Below are 22,457 nucleotides of genomic sequence, written 5' to 3'. Positions count from 1 at the left end.
TAACCATAGTGAGTGGGATAGAAAACTTCCAGGGTGAATGTGTGTCACGTGTTGGAAATATATTTCCTATATTGGAGTATTAAGAGTGTTGCATTCCACGACCAAAATATCAGAAACCACAGTGATTTAACATAATAGCATGTTTAAGTGCAGAACCGTGTTACCTCAGGAGGGTGCGTTTATATTCTAAGATCATTTCTCTCTTTGCAATACCTTCTTGGTATGGACTCCAAACACTCAAACAATATTCCAGAATTGATAGCACTCCCTGCATCTCGAGCCCCATCATACAAGGTGCATTCAAGTTCTAAGGCCTCCGATTTTTTTTCTCTGGACTGGAAAGAGATAGAAACATGCGCATTGTTTTAAAATGAGGCCGCGTTCATTGTCAATACGTACCAGAGATGGCAGCACCGTACGGCAGTTGGAATTTTACCGCTAGCGGCGAAAATGAGAACTGTTCTAAATACTTAAAATGGCGACGTTTTCCTTACTTGAACAGCGTGCAATCATTCGTTTTCTGAATTTGCGTGGTGTGAAACCAATTGAAATTCATCGACAGTTGAAGCAGACGTGGTGATGGAGTTATGAATGTGTCGAAAGTGCGTTCCTGGGTGCGACAGTTTAATGAAGGCAGAACATCGTGTGACAACAAACCGAAACAACCTCGGGCTCGCACAAGCCAGTCTGACGACATGATCGAGAAAGTGGAGAGAATTGTTTTGGGGGATCGCCGAATGACTGTTGAACAGATCGCCTCCAGAGTTGGCATTTCTGTGGCTTCTGTGCACACAATCCTGCATGACGACCTGAGAATGCGAAAAGTGTCATCCAGGTGGGTGCCACGAATGCTGACGGACGACCACATGGCTGCCCATGTGGCATGTTGCCAAGCAATGTTGACGCGCAACGACAGCATGAATGGGACTTTCTTTTCGTCGGTTGTGACAATGGATGAGACGTGGATGCCATTTTTCAATCCAGAAACAAAGCACCAGTCAGCTCAATGGAAGCACACAGATTCACCGCCACCAAAAAAATTTCGGGTAACCGCCAGTGCTGAAAAAATGATGGTGTCCATGTTCTGGGACAGCGAGGGCGTAATCCTTACCCATTGCATTCCAAAGGGCACTACGGTAACAGGTGCATCCTACGAAAATGTTTTGAAGAACAAATTCCTTCCTGCACTGCAACAAAAACGTCCAGGAAGGGCTGCGCGTGTGCTGTTTCACCAAGACAACGCACCCGCACATCGAGCTAACGTTACGCAACAGTTTCTTCGTGATAACAACTTTGAAGTGATTCCTCATGCTCCCTACTCACCTGACCTGGCTCCTAGTGACTTTTGACTTTTTCCAACAATGAAAGACACTCTCCGTGGCCGCACGGTCACCAGCCGTGCTGCTATTGCCTCAGCGATTTTCCAGTGGTCAAAACAGTCTCCTAAAGAAGCCTTCGCCGCTGCCATGGAATCATGGCGTCAGCGTTGTGAAAAATGTGTACGTCTGCAGGGCGATTACGTCGAGAAGTAACGCCAGTTTCATCGATTTCGGGTGAGTAGTTAATTAGAAAAAAAATCGCAGCCTTAGAACTTGAATGCACCTCGTACATAAACCAACTGTTTCTTCTTCACCTTGACCGTCTGTTATGTCACCACAACACACTCAAAAGTATCAGACTCGTATTTACAGTCTTCCCAGAATGGCAGTTACGGTATTCGAATGAGGATTCCGGTCTATATCACTAGCACTGGTTGGTTGTAAAAGTCTGGAACACGTGTTACGCTCTTTCCGAAAACAAAGTACCGAAGTGTATTGATAATGTGGAATTCAGCTCGTTCTGTTCATGTACAAAACGTCGAATGTAGTGGGTATATTGTCCCTACTTAGTTCTGATCAGTTCCAAATTAAATCGGAGACAATGTTGCAGGGAGGGTTGTTTAAAGACAGAGGGAGAGTTACGAGGTGCATAGAGTGAGACTTAGAGTTTTACTCAGGATGCTCAGCCGATAGGTTAGAGGGCAGAGTGCTGCTACAGACATGATTCGTTTGTTGGGATGGTAATCATCAAAGGTGGTGGTGAGATCTTTCAATGTCCGACTTTATCCTACAAATACAAGAATACTTTGTGGCTCCCAACCACATACGACGAGATGATCAATCATAATAAAATCTTACCAAAGTTATTGAGTGTGTCGGCTAAGGAACAAAGTTTTTGCACCTCCTCTCTGCTGCTAGTTATTTCTCACACTATGAAGCAATATCTGTGTCATGTGACGAAGGCATTGTAACAGGGTTCACGACAGTTCCATATGTATAAAACACTCACAAAGTCATAGAGGGTGTGGTTTAACAATGATACAGAAACTGAGAACCACGCTGCAATGTCACTGGCTGATAGTATCAGGAGATCGACGAGATGAGACTTTTTGTTGATGTTAGAAGTCGTCGAGAGCAATGGTTCTCAACTTGAGTAATTGGGTAAAATGCTTTGAAATTACAGAGAAATCTGGTAAAATTGCGAAATTGATGGAAAATCCGTAAAACTGAGGAAAAATACGATAAAAATAATTAACATAGAGTTGTGATCACGGCAGTTTGTTCATACGTCATTGACAAGGGTATCATAAACAGAGTTGGACGTTACGAAATAACGAGGAGGGAGGGATGTGAATAGTATCTTGCCGTCCGGTATAAAAAGACTGCACTTTTTTCCGACAAGTGGATAGATGGCGTGAATGCCGTTTTTCTGTGTTGATATTTATGCGTCTGAAATGTATATAATACCACATGCATAGTAGTTTATTTATATGACTTCCACAGATACTACTTTTGAGAGCTCAGGCTACAAGAGGCTGCTGAGAGTGGACGGCTGCTTCTTGCCACCGCGAGATGTAGCCGAGGGCTTGGCATGCCGTTGGCCCTTCCGTGACGATTAGTCAGGAGTTTCGCCATCGTTCCAGGGGTCGGAATTTTTAGAAATTTGTTTGATTTCTGCAGACATGAAAATGTATCATTGTCAACGCAACACCGACCATAGCAGAGCACCTGCAGTGGCTGTAGATTTTTGTGTACCATCAGCGACAGGGTAGAATAGGTCTGGAAAACTAGTACCTCTAACTATGATGGTAGCAAAGGGAGGGAGGAGGGGTGTATGAGGGGAGGAAAGACTTGTTTTAAACTGCTTAGTCTCTATACACTCATCGAGGTGAAGACAAATGCACTGTTCTGGTGGAAGGCTTTTCGTTTCGATAGTTGTGTGATGTTATTAGAGTGTTTCGTTTTCCTTTAGAGCCAAGGGCGGTATGCACTTGTGGCGCAACATAGTCGTTGGTATTGTGCTTTTTTTTTAATAGTTGCTCGCTCATAAGAAGTTACGTCTCTCTCGTCCTAGGACACAGTGGTACCACTCACAAGAAAAACATAACTATCCTTTCTGGAATGTTCGCTCAATATTGGTTATCGTGTTGTTTGGTTCTACTAGCATTACGCTACTGTTGAACTCTTCCACTCACCGCAATATGTGGAACTTGGTGCTCAATGTACGTGTAAGGACTGCTGGATGGCGTTAAGTGCTTATTTTGCAGTATATTCAACGCAAGATTCAACGTCCTCAGTTCAGTAATCATTGCAGCAAGCCGAAGTTCATACCACGAGTGTGATTTTGCACTTGTTCAGCTGGCTATTTCATTGATTTTAGTACTATATCCGCTGATTGCACAGTTGCTGTCACTGTATTTGTTTTAAAAGCATACAATTACACCCTTTACACGATGACAGGTGTGGTCTGTTGGTACAATATCTTGTTGTAGTAAGCATAAGAACCACACCAGTAGCGTCAGTTTCCACTTATTTAGCTGGAGATTTCATTGATGTAGTACCATATCTACTATTTCACCGTCACAGCATTCGTTTTAAAAGCATAAGATTACACCCTTTCTACGACTTGAGGTGAGGTCGGTCGGGACAATATTCGTTCTAGCAAGCATAAAAATCATACCTGGAAAATACACAATGCTAATACTTCACTCAACAAATGAGTGTTCGAGTTTATTCAACCACTTTTTTTAAACAAGAGACATGACATTACAGACTTGGCCTGCTAAGAATGGCAACGCTTTAGGCAGACACGCAGTGTGTTGTTCCACAGGGGGCAAGTGATCTGTGTAAACTTCCTCCACTGTCTGCTCCTCCACCGTCTGTAGTACAATAGAAATCTCATCCTTCTGCAGTAGACGAAGAGACACACAAACACGAAGTCGTTATTCGGTACAGTGGAGCATCTGAAACCTCTACCAGACAGCCTTCTGACAGTTTACTTGAAGAATTAGAATTTAGAATAAGTGCTGGCAATGATGGTTATAACCGCAAGCAGTGGAAGAGGCTAGCGAGTGCAGATGCTGCTCTCCACCTTCCGTGGGCAGAGCAAGCGGATTGGCGCAATTTGGGACAACTAGTATAAGGATCTATATGTCTTTCAGTAATGGCAGAAGTATTATTTCAATGTTTTTCCTATGTGAGACTGATTTTACTTAGCCGAGGACCGCTTCAGACAGTGTCGGTACATTTAGAACGTTTGAAAACACGCCGCTGTTGACCATTTAGTTCTTCAACCATGACGAATAGTCAAGTACTTCGCTGTTGTTCCAGGAGACCAGTCTTCCCACGAAATATATTTAACGGTTTGCAGGAAGTGCCCTATTCTTGAGTCCTTTGTCCATCTGCGAGTGCTTTCTGCAAATCAGAAATAGTAGCCAGCAGATGGATCTCTCTGTGAACAGTCAGAGACTGGCTAAAACAGGCCTGAAAAAACAGTAACCCTACTACAGCAGAGGAGAGGAAGGAGGGGAGGTCAGAGTGGTTCTAAGCTGGTTAGTCCACATGCACACATCGACGTAACACATGTGCACCTGCTGTCATCTTCTCCTGGTGAGATCTTTTTGGGTCGGCTTTTGCGGAAGTTGTGTATTACAATGATTTTCCTCAATTTCCAGTGCGTGTGCATCATTGTGACCTGTTGTTTATGAATGACTTTCTTTCGCGACAGTTTCGATGTGTAATTACAGTAGTCAAGCATTTTCCATCAGTTTTGATAGCATATGTTGGCCTCCCTGCACTTCATTGTTTGCTGCCTTATCCCCTCTTACCGTGTATCTGTGTACAAGTTCTTCAGCAGCTATAAGTTTGTAGATCGATAGGAGGCAATTCTTCTGGCAGCGGCTGTAGGACATTTCCCCACTAATTTAGAGTGGTGTTGTGGACTAGAACACACAGCAAGGTGAACGTATACAAACAACCGATCGGAAAGGGGAGCTAAACCCGGTAGTAAATGAAGCTTTACATAATAACTCTCCTGTCCGTGTGCTATCATTTGCCAAAATATTGCTTCGATATCGCAAACCATTATGTAATATGAGACATCTTGTGGATATTTCGTTCTGCCTTTATTGTTAGCATGATCTTAAATAGATGTACTATATAAGATCAATTTTCTCGAGATTGGTGACAGATATGGACCTCCACTCAAGTGGAGTATGTTCAGTACTTTAGTTAAATATCATACATAGTATTACGGATACACAACACCGTGATTCCAATACAACATTAATTTATTTCTCTCCAAGGAACGTACATCATGGAATAAAAAACATTAATTCAAGGATAATCAATATTTCCAGAGTGTCGATAATTACAAATTTCAACCCGAAACACCCTCCCCACCCTGGTCAACTTCTAGAGGAATGACCAGTTGAACGGGACGTAAGATTATGGATCCTTCTGAAGTTCGTAAGGTTACAGTTCGTATTTTCCCATCTCTTCCTTCATGAAGATCTTCTATCCGCGCCTTCCTCCACATGTGTCGTGGACGAACATCCTCTTGTAGAAGAACGACATCACCCAGCTGGAGTCTTCCTGAACCTGGCCTTGGTTGATAAGTTTCATGAAAGTTTTTGAGCAGGATAAGATATTCTTTGTTCCACCTGTTCCAGAAGTGTTCTGCCTCTTTTGCAGCCGTTGAAATTCCTTGGACAAGTCCTTTCTAACTGGTGATTCTGGACCAGTAGGTAGTGTTGTGAGTCGATCACCTACAAGGAAATGTGCGGGCGTCAGTGGCTCAGATTCCTCTCCCCCTTGTGTAATTGGTCTAGAGTTTAGTGCTGCTTCTATGCTGACCAGGACTGTGTTGAGACCTTCTTCGTCCAACTGTGACTGTCCTAAAACTTTTCTCAGACAGCGTTTGACAGATCAGATCCCACCATCCGTTCCCAGAATCCTCCCCACCAAGGCACGTGTGGGGCGATGAATTTCCAAGTGATGGCTTGCTGGGCGAGGTACTTGTGCGTCTTGCTTGCCATGAGAGCCTGCCAGAGCTCCTTCAGCTCTAAGTGCGTGGCATGGAAGGTAGTAGCATTATCAGTGTAAATTTTTCTGGGCACTCCTCGTCTTCCGACAAACCTTTGTAGGGCTTGAAGAAATCTGCCAGTTGACATATTTGAGCATAGTTCCAGGTGTATGGCTCGTGTTGTTGCGCATGTGAATAGAGCAATATACGCTTTCTTCGTAATATGTCCCTGTCTGACATACAATGGACCAGCAAAGTCAATACCAGTTACTGTAAATGGTTTCAGTGGTGAGACTCGTTCAGCTGGTAATGGAGCCTCAGTTTGTTGAACAACGTGAGCTTTCACCATCTTACAAGGTAGGCAACGGTGTAGAACAAGTTTAATTGCCTGTCGAGCTCTAAGGATCCAGAATTCTGTTTTCAGTTCAGATAACACTATGTTTACTCCAATGTGATGCAAACGAATGTGAGTCTGCTGTATGAGTAAACGTGTGAAATGATGATGTCCTTCAAGAAGAATCGGGTGGCGTTGATCTCTGGGTAATTCTGCAAACTGCAGCCGTCCACCGAGGCGAATATGACCATTATCCAAGAATGGGTTGTAGCGAACTATCTGAGAATTACGTGGTGGAGGCATGTTGTTGTATAGTGCATGCAGTTCAAGCGCAAAATGTTGCTGTTGAACAACTTGAATCCAGTAAGTGCGTGCTTCGCCCAAATCTGATGCTGTTAGTTCTCCAGATATTCTGTTTTCTTTCAATAAGTGCCGTTTAAAGCGAAGTACCCATCCTGTAACCATTAACAGCTTGAAGTAGCTACTGTACCGTGTAGCTGTTAAAATATGAATCGTTGTTTGTACCATGAAGAATTGGTCTGTTAATTTCTTCTTTTCTGGAAAGGAGTGCTCTTCCGTCTGTAAAATTCGAGGCCACTGTGTTCAGTTCTTTGTTAACCAAGCAGGTCCATGGAACCATACAGAAGCATGGTGAAGTTTATCTACTGTGGTACCTCTGGAGGTTAGATCAGCTGGATTTTCGTCACGAGGGCAGTGCCTCCACTGTGACGGATTCATTAGTCGTTGTATTTCCGTAACATGGTTTGACACAAAGGTTTTCCATCGATAAGCAACTTCGGTTCGCCTGACAGATACCCTGTTTTTATTGCAAACTTTTTCGAATATCACACATTCACCGTGTCTTACGTATAAGCAAATGTCCCACTAATTATGCCCATTAACTAAATGATGGGCACGACACCATGAAGCTGACATATAAAACTATAAGGAACGTAAAAATGAAATTCTTTACCGAATAGGTTCTGTGAAACCGTGCGAGAAAGATTGCAGGGCAGCAAGTCGCTGACCGCCTGAAATGGGGCAAACAATGTAGGCCTCACATTCCGAATAAAGGAATCAATTGTCCCAGCGCTTTGGACGACAACTGGTCACGGCGCATCGACCACCGTGTCCTGCACAGACTCTACGAAAGCTGATTTTCCACACACAAAAATAACCCTGCACACCTACTGGGAGGTGTACATAAATGAAAGGAGAGAGAAGGTAAGAGCACTGCAACGTCGAACTGTGCTGCGCTGAGGTCGTGTGCGCATCAGAGGCGGGAGACAGTGATGTGTGAGCGAGAGAGTTTGGGTGACAGCTCGGGGTGGGGCGCGCTGGCTAGTCGGCGTTTGTATGCAGCGTGCTCCGCTGCGCGAGTCAGGGCGAGCCGCAACTTGGCTGTCTGGGAGCGGCGAACTTCTGGACGGCCCCTGGACGCAGAGTGTGGGGCGGGCCTCAATTAGAAACTGTCTGCGAAACCAACTTCCGCAGACTCTGAGCATCTGTCACAATTCAGCACTCGAACTTTCTGCGATACAGCGCCCGCCAGGCACCCTCTCCACTTGCGATAGCCCGGCTTGCCGACTTGGGCGTATTCTTCCGTGGCGTTCATACCGCGCGAGCAGGAAATGCTGGCCAACGGTTTACAGTTCGTTTTCCCGGACGCTCTTCCAGGCCATGTTGCACCACTCACTAACAGAGCTCCGAATACAAGTAACATGACATGTGTCATTGTCTTACTAAATTGGCAAGGCGGACTGTTACAATGGAAGCTTTCTTCAGTGAATCAGTACTGGTAACAGTTACTGATATGCAATTTAGGGATCTGCAGTATGTGTAACTGGTTTGATGGAGCTCTCCATGCTACTCTATCCTGAGCAAGCCTCATCATCTTCGAATAACTATTGCTACTTACATCCTTCCGAATCTGCTTAGCGTATTCATCTCTTAGTCTCCCTCTACGTTTTTTATCCTCCATGCTTCCATTCAGTACCAAATTGGTGATCCCATGATGCCTCAGAACGTGTCCGACCAACCGATCCCTTCTTCTTGTCAAGTTGTGACAAAAGTCCTCTTCCCACCAATTCTGTTCAGTATCTCCTCTCAGTATCTACCCATCTAATCTTGAGCATTCTTCTGTTACACCACATTTCGAAAACTTCTATTCTCTTCTTGTCTAAACTGTTTATCGTCCATGTTTCACTTCCATACATGTCTACACTCAGAAACGACTTCCTGACACTTAAAATTATACTCGATGTTAACAAACTACTCTTCTTCAGAAATGCTTTCCTTGCCATTGCCAGTCTGTATTTTATATCTTCTCTACTTCGACCATCATCAGTTATTTTGCTTCCCAGATAGCAAAACTCATTTACTACTGTAAGTGTCTCATTTCCTAATCTAATTCCCTCAGCATCACCTGATTTTATTCGACTACATTCCATTATCCTCGTGTTGCTTTTCTTGATGTTCGTCTTATATCTTCCTTTCAAGACACTATCCATGCTGTTCGTCTGCTCCTCTAGGTCTTTGACAGAATTACAATGTCGTCGTCAAACCTCAACGTTTTTATTTCCTCTCCATGAATTTTAATCCTTACTCCAAATTTATCTTTTGTTCCTTTTACTGCTTGGTCAATATAGAGATTGAATAACATCGAGGATAGGCTACAACCCTGTCTCACTCTCTTCTCAAACACTGCTTCCCTTTCATGCCCCTAGACTCTTATGACTGCCATCTGGTTTCTGTACAAATTGTAAATAGCTTTTCGCTCCCTGTATTTTACCGCTGCCATCTTCAGAATATGAAAGAGAGTAATCCAGTCACCGTTGTCAAAAGCTTCTTCGAGGTCTAAAAATGCTAGAAACGTAGGTTTGCCTTCTCTTAACCTATCTTCTAAGATAAGCCGTAGGGTCAATATTGTCTCGCGTGTTCCAAGGTACTGAATTCACACTTGGACTGTCGGGAATCCGAACAAACAGAAACTAGCCGAAAATAGCGTGTATGTTCTGTTTATTTAAAATTCTCTGACACCAGCTGTCTCATTCTATCTTCTTCAGCCACTTTCAAAATTTTTCCAAAAGCTTTGGCATGAGAACATATTGGCGGTCTTTCTTTTTTTTTTTTTTTTTTTTTAAAAAAAAAAAACATGTAACTCACCTCACATTCCCACAAGCTCCCCTAATTGTACATCACTCACACCCACTAGCACATCGCTGTAAATCGTTCATACCCATTAACTCCCACTTGCCCTTTCTCACTCACTTATTCAGCCCAACTCATTGTCCTTATTTCTTTCTGTCTCTCTATTAATGTTTCCTGTGTCACAGCCACAGTCCCCTCCGTTCTGTCCCACTACTGCAATCTCCTGTCACTGTCACTGTCTCCCTCTTCCTCTCTCTCACTGCCAGTATCTCATTCCTTTCTTCCTACAGCTGCTGTCACTATCTCCTCGATGTCATTGTCAAATACCTGTCTCTCATTATTAACTGTCTCTCATTGTCACTGACTCTCACCCACTTCCACTTTCCTCTTCTCTTCATTCCTCCCGCTCCCCCCCCCCCCACCCCCCACCCACCGACACCACCTGTCTCTTCCACTCTTTTCCTAGCACTGTCCTGTCACTGTCAAGTATGTTCCACTGCCACTGTGTCCCTCTCTTTCCCTCGCACTGCCATTGTCTCCTTCGCTCTTTCTATAACACAACAGTGTCTGCTATCTTCCACCATTTATTACTTTTCTATCTGTTTGCCAAAGCCATTGCCTTCTTCTCCCTCGGCATAAAAAAGCGTGAAATGTTCGCATCTTAAAATTATTGGGAATTTTTAAAGGTGCTGAGGAAGACAGAATAAGGCACCCGGAACATCACTTATCAGTCAGAGTCTTTTAAACAAACAGGAAGATATTTTACATTTTTTGTGCCCCAATAGCAACATTTCTCCGCTAGTTCCCTTCTTTTTCGTGCTGCAGCGCGGGCACATAATTCATATGAAAGGAAATGTATTTGTCATCAACATTTAGATTGTTATTTACGTGAAAGTGAAACAACGCAAAACTAATTTTGCACCTGAGACTGGATTTTACGTGCAAAAAAATTTTGCATGTGCTTAAGTACTACAATTTGGGGTTCCCAGGTGATAACTAAGACAGTTTACAGCATATTTCTCCATGCTACACCACTTTATAAACTACTTTTTCGCTTCACACAGGATTTTAGGAGCACGTTTTGTGTGTACAAATAGGGTCTCTTTGCACCTCTGTGTCTTGGAAACGGATAAAGATATGAAGAAAACTTTCAAGGTTATTCGAGATCGGGAACTTGGGAACACAACTTAACAAATTACAGCCATTTGCTGTAAATAGCCGGTTTCCGCGGCTGGGTTTTTGTACCCAAAAACCAAGTTTTTGGGATGTTTCTCGATAACAGATAGAATGCTTTGAAAACGGCTAGACGGCTCTCCTGGATAAACGCCAATGAAATATATCGTTAAAATTTGGGCAATTTGTCGGAGTTTTTTATTATTTAGATTTCGCCCCATACTATATTTTATGTGAAGAAGTGATCGTTAGCCCAAGGGTTATCTAAGCCACTTGTCCCAACCTTCTTATCACCAATGGAACCCAAGGTATGAAAACCGGAAAATCCAGTTTTCACGCACGACGTTTTGGAATATATTGGGTACGCATGCTGTCGTACACACGACGATAGAATGTTAAAAATTTAATGGGCAGAGAAAGTACGAAACTGAGTGAAATACCTATTACGTCTACAACGTCGCTTCCGCAGTTTTGCAATACATACTCTGGGACGGCAAAATTCACGCGATAACGTTACGCATATACAGATGGCGGTAGTATTGCGTACACAATGTGCAAAAGGGCGGTGCATTGGCGGAGCTGTCATTTGTACTCAGGTGATTCTTGTGAAAAGGTTTCTGATATGACTGTGGCCACACGACAGCGATTAACAGACTTAGGATTGGTAGTTGGAGCTAGACGTAGGGGGCCTTTCATTTTGGAAAATGTTAGGGAATTCAATATTGTGTGATTCACGGTGTCAGGCATTACCCCTTGCCACGGACAACGCAGTGAGCAACGGCCTTCACGTAACGACCGAGAGCAGCGGCGTTTGCTTAGAGTTATCAGTGCTAACAGACAAGCTACACTGCATGAAACAACCGCACCAATCAACGTGGGACGTACGGCGAACGTATCTGTTAGGATAGTGTGGCGAAATTTGGCGTTAATGAGCTGTGGCAGTAGACGACCGAAGCGATAACCTTTGCTAACATATCGACATCGCCTGCAGCACCTCTCCTGCGCTCGTTACCATATCGGTTGGACCCTAGAGGCCTGAAAAACCGTTTCATGGTCAGATGAGTCTCAATTTCAGTTGGTGACAGAATATGGTAGGATTCGACTGTGGCACAGACTTAAAGTGTCAACAACGCACTGTGAAGGGTGGTAGTGGCTCCCTAATGGTGTAGGCTGTCTTTACATGGACGTGGACTGCGTCCTCTGGTTCAACTGAACAGATCATTGACTGGAAATGAGTATGTTAAATTACTTAGACTTCATGTTCCCAAACAATGAAGGTATTTTTATGATTGTCAATCCGCCATGTCATCAGGCCACAAATTCATCATAGATTTGAAGAACATTTTGGACAGTTCTAGCGAGTTACTTGGCCACCCCAATCGCCCGACACGTGTCCTATCAAAATCCTGCACCGCCAACTCTTTCACAGTTACGGACGGCTATAGAGACAGCACAGCTTAGTATTTCTGCAGTAGCTTCCAGCTACTTGTTGAGTCCATGCCATGTCGAGCTGCTGCACTATGCCGGGCAAAAGGATGTCCTACACGACAGGTTACACATATACTTCGCAAACCACAATACGATGCATGGCGGGGAGGGGGGAGGGAAATGACATATACTCTCGTTCCACTCGTAAATGGAGAGAGGAAAAAGCAGCTATCTAAATGCCTCCGTATGAGCCATACTTTCTCTTATCTTGTCTTCCTACGCAATATGTAGTCTGGTGCCAGTTGAATATGGTGTGGAACGTCACAGATGATGAAACCAACAACTATCAATTACAAAAAGCTGTCGCTTACACCGAAATGTTGTTTCTGTAAGCGCATGACCCTAGAAGTCTGCTGGTACATGGAAAGAAACGGTCGATTTCTGTTTAATGCAAATACGCATGTATAAGAGATGAAACGTCTAAATCACGTCTGTGATTCTTTCTTCAAACCATTGCGAATAGAGGTCTGTGAAATTTTCGAACGCACATAACGTAACACTGATCGAAATTCACTGTTATTTGTGTCTCTTATTTGGGTGATATGTCATGTTGGATAAGATCCGAGGACTTGTGATAGCGTCTTTGATTAGAGATCAAAACGTCCTCGGTCCCGGTCTAGAACCCCTCGACAGTAAAGATTTTGAATAAAAACCATCAGCAATGTCGCCGAAGTGCTCCGACATAAGAAGTCATCCTCATTCTGCGAAAGGGGGTGGAGTAACGGATAGAGTTTCAGGGCACTCTCCGTTTTTGGGGTAAGAAACTGCCCCTAAAGGTGGAAGAATCAGCGATGATCAACGGCATGAGGAGGCAGAATGCAAAGGAAACCACTGCTGTAAAGGCACATAATGTGTATCCCCAGGACACATGGCCTGTCATTGAAAAGTGTCGAGATGATCTTTCCAACAGTTAAAGATTCCTGAATAGTTCCAGATTCAGATTTCCGGGAGGGGACTGCCACGGGTAAAGAGAGTATGATAAAAAGATTGAATAACCAGCGAAAGGATAAAGTTCGATGAATCGGGGCGTGGAAGGTCAGAACTTTCAACGTGATAGGGAAGCTAGACAATCCGGAAAGGAAAATGCTAAGGTGCAATCTAGATATATTGGGTTCAGTGAAGTAAAGTGGAAAGAAGATAAGGATTTCTGGTCAGATGAGTATAGGGTAATATCAATAGCAGCAAAAAATGCTATTACGGGAGTAGGATACGTTATGAACAGGAAGGTAGGGCAGGGACTGAGTTACTGTGGAGAGTTCAATGATAAGGTTGTTCTCATCAGAATCGACAGCAAACGAAAACCGACAAAGAAAGTTCCGATATACATGCCAATGACGCAATCTGAAGATGAAATGGAGAAAGTGTATGGGGATATTAAAAAACTGTCGTGTGACTACGGCCTCTCGTCGGGTAAACCGTTCGCCTGGTGCAAGTCTTTCGATTTGACACCACGTCGATGGGGATGAAATGATGATGATTAGGACAACAGAACACCCAGTCCTTGAGCGGAGAAAATCTCCGACTCTGCCGGGAACCGAACCCGGGACCTTAGGATTGACATTCTGACGCGCTGACCACTCAGCTACCGCGGACGGAGTATGAGGATATTGAACGGGTATGTCAGTAAATAAAGGGAGATGAAAATCTAATAGTCATGAGGGACTAGAATGCGGCTGTAAGGGAAGGAGAAAGAGGGATATAACGGTAGCATGGCGATGTCAGTGCAGTTCTGTCACCGTAAGACATATATAACGATAGTATGTAGACGTAGTCAATGTTCTAGTCCTGTCTAAAGGCCGTTTACAACACTCACGATTTCTACTCTTGCAATTACGCTTGGTACTTCAGATGTTATTCTAGCTTCGGTAATTGATGCACTTGAACACAACTACCTCCTTAAAGACCGTTAGTGACCTCAGATGCCGCGTAATGGATAAAGCTCGGTCAAATGTGAAGTTATCATATAGTCTTGGTTGCAGCTTTTATTTTTCGTCAAACTACTTCTTGCGAGTGATAATAATACTGAAAAACACGGTCTCCAGCCAAAATGACGAATCGATTGACGTTATTCAACAAATTCACCAAATTTGGTCTTTACTATACTTTGGTTCTTATTAAAACTTTTTCTCTTTTAATAATTTCTATCACTGAAGGAACAGGCTAATGCACGTAGATAGATGAATAATGAGTGCTTTCAGAATTGGTCACACGCACACACTTAGAAAGTTTTGGTCCATGAAAAGAACGCCGGAATGACAATAATGCCTACTTACGTTTCTGAAGGTGAGATCAGTAACACTGCCTCTGAAAACATGTATTATGCGCAAGAAATATTTTTATGATACTTTTGTTAGTATCGAAATGATTGCAAAAGGTTTTTTACACTTGGTTTCTCTCATTTTTATTGAAATACACTCCTGGAAATTGAAATAAGAACACCGTGAATTCATTGTCCCAGGAAGGGGAAACTTTATTGACACATTCCTGGGATCAGATACATCACATGATCACACTGACAGAACCACAGGCACATAGACACAGGAAACAGAGCATGCACAATGTCGGCACTAGTACAGTGTATATCCACCTTTCGCAGCAATGCAGGCTGCTATTCTCCCATGGAGACGATCGTAGAGATGCTGGATGTAGTCCTGTGGAACGGCTTGCCATGCCATTTCCACCTGGCGCCTCAGTTGGACCAGCGTTCGTGCTGGACGTGCAGACCGCGTGAGACGACGGTTCATCCAGTCCCATACATGCTCAATGGGGGACAGATCTGGAGATCTTGCTGGCCAGGGTAGTTGACTTACACCTTCTAGAGCACGTTGGGTGGCACGGGATACATGCGGACGTGCATTGTCCTGTTGGAACAGCAAGTTCCCTTGCCGGTCTAGGAATGGTAGAACGATGGGTTCGATGACGGTTTGGATGTACCGTGCACTACTCAGTGTCCCCTCGACGATCACCAGTGGTGTACGGCCAGTGTAGGAGATCGCTCCCCACACCATGATGCCGGGTGTTGGCCCTGTGTGCCTCGGTCGTATGCAGTCCTGATTGTGGCGCTCACCTGCACGGCGCCAAACACGCATACGACCATCATTGGTACCAAGGCAGAAGCGACTCTCATCGCTGAAGACGACACGTCTCCATTCGTCCCTCCATTCACGCCTGTCGCGACACCACTGGAGGCGGGCTGCACGATGTTGGGGCGTGAGCGGAAGACGGCCTAACGGTGTGCGGGACCGTAGCCCAGCTTCATGGAGACGGTTGCGAATGGTCCTCGCCGATACCCCAGGAGCAACAGTGTCCCTAATTTGCTGGGAAGTGGCGGTGCGGTCCCCTACGGCACTGCGTAGGATCCTACGGTCTTGGCGTGCATCCGTGCGTCGCTGCGGTCCGGTCCCAGGTCGACGGGCACGTGCACCTTCCGCCGACCACTGGCGACAACATCAATGTACTGTGGAGACCTCACGCCCCACGTGTTGAGCAATTCGGCGGTACGTCCACCCGGCCTCCTGCATGCCCACTATACGCCCTCGCTCAAAGTCCGTCAACTGCACATACGGTTCACGTCCACGCTGTCGCGGCATGCTACCAGTGTTAAAGACTGCGATGGAGCTCCGTATGCCACGGCAAACTGGCTGACACTGACGGCGGCGGTGCACAAATGCTGCGCAGCTAGCGCCATTCGACGGCCAACACCTCGGTTCCTGGTGTGTCCGCTGTGCCGTGCGTGTGATCATTGCTTGTACAGCCCTCTCGCAGTGTCCGGAGCAAGTATGGTGGGTCTGACACACTGGTGTCAATGTGTTCTTTTTTCCATTTCCAGGAGTGTAGTTACTTTATGTAATTTCTTGGACAGAAGGTCCCAATAACCAAGTTCTCACACTAGGTAGAATTGTTATTTACTTTACGTACTTTCAATGTAATCTACAATTCTCCACGTTTACTTTAATTGTTGCATTTGAGTGATAATTTAAATTTACTTTGAAAGAAAACACTCAGTTGCGGAATAATGTTTCACACAAATGGATTCTCGGTTTCATTCTCTTTAGTATAGGAAAGGATCCCCACCTGGAACACTTTAGGTTAAATGAGTAGTATTGCATAAAAAACACTTAAATGATTATTGAACAAAACACTCATAAACTTGTCAACAAAGCTCGTATACAGAACTATGGACTGTCAATTTCAATAGTGTCGTCGTGAGCACAGTTGCTGGAGATTTAGGGGCTTTGCCGGCCCTCTGACCGAGCGGTTCTAGGCTCTCCAGTCCGGAACCGCGCTGCTGCTACTGTCGCAGGTTTTCGAATCCTGCCTCGGGCATGGATGTGTGTGAGGTTAGTTAGGTTTAGGTAGTTCTAAGTCAAGGGGACTGATGACCTCAGATGTTAAGTCCCATAGTGCTTAGAGTCGTTTGAACCATTTAGGGGCTTTAAAGGCACGTAGAGTTTTCCAGCGGGGGAGATTTTTTCTTGTTTTCGTGGTGTCGAATTATGTGACTTATACCATCACAAATATGAGTTTGGCGCTCCTAGGGATCTGCGTCAGTCTAAGTAATGGTTGCCTTAGGCCATTTCACATCCAGCAACCACACTCGTTGCAGACGTAATTTTATATCTCCTCTAAAGGGTTGAAAACTTGTACTTTAGCACTTCCCCTTCACTCACATCTATTAAGCAGTTAAACTTTAGCTTTGTTTAAACAATACTGGGGAGTACAGCGCGCATCAGCTTTCATCACCTGCCTCAACAGTGTCTTGCACCTGTCTGACCCCCTCCACTTCTCCCCTCTCCTACTTGCTTCCGTTAGCAGCAAAAAGCTCCACTTTTTCCGACGTTCCAGAACGTCGGTAAATCCCCACTGGTTTTCACCTATATTTAACTCTAGCCCTGAGCTGGTGTTGACTTCACTTTACAAACAATTATACATAGTTAAATAAAAGATACTTATTGTTGCTTAAACATTTGTTAATTACATACAAACATTAAACTTCACACAGTTAAAAAGAATATTGTCTTCTGCAGACATTCTTATACACTGCATACTGTACCAATCTCATTCTTTGCTTCATCAGTGGAAAGTCTCTCGCTGTGTGCGCCGCCTTATAGGCGGGTGACCTTGAGCGGGACTTAGCCGTTGAGCGAGGCAGCCAGGGAACGCGGCCCCTAGTATTACTAGGGCCGCGTTGCACTAAAATCAAGTTTTATCAGCGGAAGTGACGTAGCGATAAGCGGTCGGTGAATGGAGCGCTCGGCGCGCTTCCTGTTTCTGTTTCAGTCGACTGCAGGCAGCAGCACGCAGCACACAGCCATGCCGTACCGCCGTAGGAGATACACTAGGAGGAGCAGAATGCCAGTTTACAAGACTGTTTTCAGTTTTGATGAGACACCAAACCCTGTCTCTCAACAGGAAATATTATCTGGCCCAATAACATTTGTTGGCTGTAAGATTACGTTTTCATGTACCACAAATGAAGTTGTTACAGGGAATTCGTGGATGACAATTGCTTTGGTGAGAGGAAGTGACAAGCCTTTACAAGGATTGGAGGCCTACTATGACAGAGACATTATCTGTTATAAAACATTTGCCATTGGTGTTGTTGGAGACAGAGATTATGGTACTTGTGTTGTAACGACAGACAAGCCTTTTTCATTGTACACAAGGAACAGAAGAAAGGTTAATACCAATGAAAGAGTTAATCTTTGGTGTAAAATAAGTGGTACTGTATCCAAATATGTTGTTGTACAAGGAGATGTTACTGTATATTATCACTCTAGAGATGAAAGAGGAGAATAGCTAACTGAGTTCTGCAATTAATTTCAGCGAATATTAACGAATACTCAGCTCAAGAACAACAAGAGGAGGAGGTGTACTTGGATGAGGCCAGGAGATACGGTAAGATATCAGTCAGACTGCATCATGGTCAGGAAGAGATTCCGAAATCAGATACTGGATTGTAAGGCGTACCCAGCAGTAGGTATAGATTCAGATCACAATTTAGTAGTGATAGTGACGAAAATTGGGCTGAAGGTTAAGGAACGAGGTAACTGCGAAGAAACCATGGGTAACAGAAGAAATACTTCAGTTGATGAGTGAAAGAAGGAAGTACAAAAATGTTCCGGAAAATTCAGGAATGCAGAAATACAAGTCGCTTAGGAATGAAAGAAATAGAAAGTGCAGGGAGGCTGAGACGAAATGGCTGCATGAATAATGTTACGAAATCGAAAAAGAAATTATTTTCGGAAGGACTGACGCGGCAAACAGAAAAGTCAAAACAGACTTCAGTAAAATTAAAAGCAAGGTTGGTAACATTGTGAGTGCAATGGCAATCCCACTGTTAAATGCGGAGGACAGGGCAAATAGGTGGAAAGAGCACATTGAAGCCTCTGTGAGGGGGAAGATTTGTCTTAGTTGATAGAAAAAAGAAACAGGGGTCAACTTAGAAGAGATAGGGGATCCAATACTGGAATTTAAAAGAACTCTGGAAGACGTAATATCAAATAAAGCAAAACGGATACACAAAATTCCATTACAGTTCCTAAAATCACTGGGTGAAGGGATAACAAAACGACTGTTCACGTTGGTGTGTAGAATGCATGACTCTGGCGATAAAGTTAACTCTCGAAAAATGTCATCCACATAATTCCGAAGAATGAAAGAGCTGACAACTGCGAGAATTATCGCACAATCAGCTTAACAGCTTATGTATTCAGGTTGCCAGCAAGAACAATATACAAAGAATGGAAAAGAAAATTGAGGATGTGTTAAATGACCATCAGTTTGGCTTTAAAAAATGTAAAAGCACCAGAGAGGCGGTTCTAACATTGCGGTTGATAATGGAATCAAGACTAAAGAAAAATCGAAACATGTTCATAGGATTTGTCGACCTGGAAAAGGCGTTCGATAATATAAAGTGGTGCAAGATGTTCGAAATTCTGAGGAAAATAGGTGTAAGCTGTAGGGAGAGACAGTTAATATGCAGTACGTACAAGAGCCAAGAGGGCAAGACCAAGAAAGAAGCGCTCTGATTAAAAATAATGTAAGACAGAGATGTAGTCATTCGTCCATACTGCTCAATCTATACATCGAAGAGGTAGTGATGGAAATGAAAGAAAGGTTCAGAGTGGAATAAAAATTCACGGTGAAAGGATATCAATGATAAGTTTTGCTGATGACATTGAAGTCCTCAGTGAAAGTGAAAAATTAAATTTCGTATTTACAAAGCTCTTTGTCATAACTGCACAAACAGTAAATTCGGCACACTACAGGTACTGGTTGCAGTAAATCACTATTTAACCAACACCACATGCAAAATAATCATTCTGAAGGTTATGTCCAAAATAATTTAAAAACTCTGCGTAAGGCTGCTAGAGGGGAGTTGCTAAAGACCCTTGAAGAAATTGATATTTCTGTGCATTACTAAAACCAACCATCTTAATTGGGTAACTAGGCTTGAGAAAAAACATTTTTATGATCTTTTCGATGACTTGTTATGGAAACTTTCTATTGTTTTGTTTTGTACTATTTTATCTCTATGACAGCTTCTACTATTATTATTTTTTTTACTTACTGGTCGCCGTTTGTAACTTTACACACATAGTTCTTGCTCCACTCGCCAACATCCTGAGGGTATAAATGTTCCTTTTTTTTACTCTGTACGTTTTAATTTTTAACTTTATTGTTTCTGTGTCCTCTAAGTTGTAACATTATCTGTATTTCAGAGACTAGTCTGAAGAGCATCATAGCTCACTGAAACTGGTTAACATTTTAATAAATACTTCATGCGATCAAGCTTGCTTCAAAAACTTTATTAAAAAGGATTGGCACAGATCGATGTTTTTCCAACAATATTTTTTTTCACAATGATTGTATCCACTATGCTACGGATACTTGCTTCTTATGTAACGCCTGATATTAGTAAGTAAACATCACCACATGAAGTTCAACAAATGAGTTTTGGAGACAGGAGGTGGCCGAAGGCGGAAATTACCAGACATACCGTATCTTGAAATCACGTCGTCCTTGCAAAGACCGACTCCATTACAACGGAAAAGGTGTGCGTATACAAGTACAGCGCACAAAAAGTTAGTCACACGTAGCAGACATCACCTAGTACCTTCCAGTATTGACTCAAGGTTTTGTAGCTGGCTCAATTCAGTGAGGATGAGAAAGTCCGCTGATTTCTCTGGCTATGTCATTGACATTCATCTGAAGTCACTCATTGAAGGTTAGATCCCCTGGAGCCAGCTGTACCCAGCAACGTTTTGCTGTGCCTCAGTCTTCTTAAATGAAAAAGAAAAAAGAGAAAGCACGAAGTTCTAATATGAATGGGGATTGGACATACACTGAACAGTCGAAGTATTATGACCACTGCTCACCGCGACGTTGGGTGTCGCGTGGTGGCGTTGCGGGCACGTGACACACTAACAAAAGTATGTAGGCGGAGCACAGACAGATGGCGATAACCGTAGCGAAGGTATGGGCTGCAAATGGGCAAATTCAATGAGACAAGCGACTCTGATAAAGGGCAGATTATTATTAAGCAGGACCTGCGAACGAGTATCTCGAATATTCACGTGTTGCTGTCGTGAGCCTGTACGGAGAGACGTAGAAGGACAGAGAAACTACCAATAGGGGCTAAATCGTTGGACGTCCGCGACTCTTCACAGAAAGTGGGGTTAGGAGGCTTGTCTGCAATGTAAAGCAGGATAAATTGTGATCTGTGGTATGTCTACCAAAACAGCATGGAACATTGTTGAACATCAAACTCCACAGCAGACCATCCTTACGTGTTCCCATATCGACCCGACGACATTGACAGTTACGACTGCAATAATGAGTACTAGACTATCAGGATTCGATCGTGAATCATTGGAAACGTTTCGGCTCTTCAGATGAATAGTCGTGCTCGTGATGACAATAATAATAATTCTGCATTTGCATAATCCAAGATTCGTCTGATTAATTTTCTCGAAACTTAAGTAAGATGTGAATGGAAAGTCACCTTGTTCTTTTATGTGCAATGTATTCCGTTATTCCTAAGTCTGTCTCTTGTGTGCAAGCTAATAATTCGCATCTCTGTGCCATCACTAGCGTGATTATCGTTCTGTGACAGTCCAAGTTCCCGAATAGGTAGTAGAGAGATGGGGCTCCTGGAGCAATTTTGATATCAAATTGATATGCAAATTTATTAAATTGATCAATTAATTACCCTGCAACCACGTGAACCCCCAAATTCCCCTCCACCACCCCTACATCACATCATGTGTTTCCCTCAGCCAGCCTCCTCCAGCCTTTCCTTCCACTCGATCAACTACGCTATTGGCGGGAATTTAGAATTTTGGCGCGAATTTTGAGTTTTGTCGTTCATTTCTTTGTCCCGGGAGTGTGCTGACGTCCCACCTCAGCACCACCCGGGAACTGGCGGGAAATTAAACATTGCAGTGCCCTTTTTGGGACTTGAACCCTGATTCTTCTGGATGGAACCCCAATTGCACCCCCCCCCCCCCCCCCTCACGACACATGAAAACTACCCAGACGTAGGAAAGGAAGGTTAGTTACTTTATTTATTTTGGCTGGGAAGATGAAGTAAAGATCGGTCCAAATTACGTAATTAATCATAAATATCGGTCCCACTTACACTAAAATCGTAATACAGCTCAAAAATTGACTGTGTCATAGCAGTGGTGTTATCCTGCTGGAAAACAATTTCGCAATACCACTCGAAACTAGTGACAGATGCATTCGAACTCTACCTTTCACCTACAAGCTAGCGAGAAAAAAGGTTGGAGTGAGAGGTACTATATCTTTTTTGTGGGGAATATATTCAGCTGACATGATGTTTGTGTTGGAGAGAGAGGACATTAATAAATGTGTTACCTGTAAGACTCCAGCTGAAGACTGTATCTCGCGCTGTTTGACGTCAGAGATCGCTGCAGATGCCCGCTCGATAATCACACTGCAGCCC

The sequence above is a fragment of the Schistocerca piceifrons genome, chromosome 3 (genome assembly GCF_021461385.2).
Source record: "Schistocerca piceifrons isolate TAMUIC-IGC-003096 chromosome 3, iqSchPice1.1, whole genome shotgun sequence".
NCBI lineage: Eukaryota > Metazoa > Arthropoda > Insecta > Orthoptera > Acrididae > Schistocerca > Schistocerca piceifrons.
The sequence above is the reverse complement of the archived record's forward strand: the minus strand, read 5'-3'. Positions refer to the sequence as shown.